The sequence below is a fragment of the Suricata suricatta genome, chromosome 9 (assembly GCF_006229205.1).
Source record: "Suricata suricatta isolate VVHF042 chromosome 9, meerkat_22Aug2017_6uvM2_HiC, whole genome shotgun sequence".
NCBI classification, from domain to species: domain Eukaryota; kingdom Metazoa; phylum Chordata; class Mammalia; order Carnivora; family Herpestidae; genus Suricata; species Suricata suricatta.
In genome coordinates this window covers 95,985,454-95,988,536 of record NC_043708.1, presented here as the reverse complement: position 1 = coordinate 95,988,536, position 3,083 = coordinate 95,985,454, and positions in this window count along the sequence as shown.

Genomic DNA, 3,083 nt, shown 5'->3' with positions numbered 1-3,083 from the left:
GGAGAGGAGCAGAGGGGACTGGCACCCTAGATGAACTCTTAACTCACTGAATGAAGATGCTTTCCGACATCAGCACTGTGGCTTCTCTTAAAGGCCCTTCGATATCATGAAGGACCAGAGCATTTGGAGTTAGTTTCAGGCTGGCTCTGCCACTAGTTAGATGTGGCACTGTCGACAAGTTACCTTGTCTCCTCTGTGAGGTGCCCACCTTATTCTTGCAGCGCGGATAGTACAGTTTGTACCACGTACAACTCAGAGTGCTGTTGTAAATCAAATAAAACATTGTGCAAGGGGCACCTGGGTGACTCAGTCAGTTAGGTGACTCACTTTGGCTCAGGTCATGATCTCACAGCTCGTAACTTCAAGTCCTATATTGGGGTCTGGGCTAACAGCTGGGAACCTGGAGCCTGCTTCAGATTCTGTGTCTCCCTCTCTCTGCCCTTTTCTGCTTGTGCTCACTCGCTCTCTCTCAAAAATGAATAAACTTAAAAGTCTTAAAAACCATAGTTCAAAAGCATTTTGTAAACTCTCATCCCAACATAAGTATTAAGAATTATAATATCTATCCTGTCAGCACTAAGTGACAAAAGAGGGGGAAATCATGTAGTATTCCACATAAAGAAAACTCCTGTTAAGGTTCTACCCTGTTGAAAGAGTGTCCGGTTTGCTTCTGGTGTCAACGTAGGAAAGAGACCAAAGGGGAACTGAACATAAAGCACTTCTTTTTTTGTGTGCTGGAAGTTTGAGCAACTGCATATTGTCTACAGAACTCACGAGTAGGACTTCCAACGTCTCTAAAAGATCAGCCCCTTTAACTCCTACGAAACCGTTCCGCCTCAATCTCACCAATTAATCACAACCATCAAGCCATGCCTCAGAAACCACGTGGGCCTCTGGCCCTGCATCTCCAGATATCATTCCCATCCCTCCCAAAGCAGCTGAACCAACATCTTTTGAGGCGACCAAATGGTGGACACATCACTGGCACATCCAGTGTCCACATTTGGATTTCAGCAATGTTCTCCTGACAGACTTCTTCAGAATATCTACATAGGGGCCTTCATTCACGTGATGGCCCAAAGGGCTACAGGGTGACATTCTCGCCACCCACTTAGGAGAACATCTGGAGGATTGGGATAAAGGGCATTCTTGACACTTCTCAATGATAAAGACCACCAAGGGGCTAGGGAGAGTGTTCACTGTAGCTTGAGGCCAGTCCAATTCCTGGGTGAGGAGAGACTCAGTCTTCCAGAGTGACCTGGGCATACAGCTTACCTTCACATGGGGAAAGTGATTTTCATTCTCCCTTCCTTGCAGAGTTGTAGAGAAGATTCACAGAACTTGGTGTTTTAGAACAAATGCTATGACTATGGAGAAAACTGGCTCTTTTTTGCTCCACTACTCATGTGAGTGTAGAAATGTCATTTATACCCCGTACAAGTAGCTCCAGATATAGAGGCACCTGCATGGATACATTATAAGATAGGTAGGTAGGTAGGTAGGTAGATAGATAGATTTATATATGGCTTTATGTATATTTTTATATTCATATCCATATTTATATGTAAAATACTAACTTGCGGTAGGCAAAAATCAGTCTTTTCAAGCCCCAAGCATGCCTGTTCTTTTACCTTGTTAAACTAATAGACTTCATCCTCACCTACCTTACACACACTGTTATTGATCTCCTAGCTCTCTGGGTGGTTTTCCTTGGGGGAAAAAAGTGATGGAAGAATCCCCTTGAATTAGGACTCGAGATAAACAACAACAAAGAGGCTGAAGGGACCTTATCCAAACACATGACCCTTTGGGGCTCTGAAGCAGGCCATTTGGTGACTGGCATATGCAACATCCATTCCAAATCCCGTGGGTGACCTTATTTGCAAGGAGGTGGGGTTGGGGGAGGTATGTCACCAGCATCAACCACAAAACAAAATATTTGATCAAAGTCTCTTGTAATTATCTGTTATTTCCAGTTTTTTTTACTCTTCCAGATAACCCACTCTCTCCAGATGGAGAAACACTTTTAGATCCAATCTGTGACACACATCATTTTTAGTATACCCACAATTTAGATCAAGTATTTGTGTGAATGAGGGTAGGGATGAGTGTGGAAAGAACATGCTGTATTTCTTAATGAATTGAATTCGACTAATGTATGCTAGGTACTGGAGACACCAAAATAAATGATATATCTGGTGCAGATGTTCTAGTGATGCTTCTTGTATTGTTGGGAGGGCTTTTCTGAATAAAACTGAGCTTGCTGAGCCCTCTACTAATTGCTACCCTGCCAAAATTCTGTCTGGGCTCAGCCTATTTCCATGGTGGTATTTCTCTTGGATGCCAAGATATCTGCTTCTTAGAAGCCAGCTTATTAAGTCCTACTTAACTTCTGGGTTCTATGCTCAAAAAGTCTTATTTGGGTTTTTGTTTTTGTTTTTGTTTTTACATTTTCAGCTTGTTTTAAGAAATTCTTCAGGATAGTTCTAGCTTTGAGAAGAATGCTGGTGCAATTCTGATAGAGATTGCATTGAATGTGTAGATTGCTTTGGGTAATAATGACATTTTAACAATGTTTATTCTTCCAATCTATGAGCATGTAATGTTTTTCCATTTCTTGGTGCCTTCTTCAGTTTCTTTCATAAGCTTTCTATAGTTTTCATCATACAGGTCTTTTACATCTTTGGTTAGGTTTATTCCTAGGTATTTTATGGTTTTTCGTGCAATTGTGAATGGGATCAATTTCTTGATTTCTCTTTCTGTTGCTTAACCCTGAATAGCCAAAGTAATGAAGAAGAAAACCAAAAGGGGAGGCATCACAATCCCAGACTTTAACCTCTACTACAAAGCTGTCATCATCAAGACAGTATGGTACTGGCACAAAAACAGACACATAGACCAATGGAATAGAATAGAGAGCCCAGAACTGGACCCACAAGTGTATGGCCAATTAATCTTTGACAAAGCAAGAAAGAGTATCCAATGGAAAAGAAGACAGCCTCTTTAACAGGTGGCGCTGGGAGAGCTGGACAGCAACATGCAGAAGAGTGAAACTAGACCACTTTCTTACACCATACACAAAA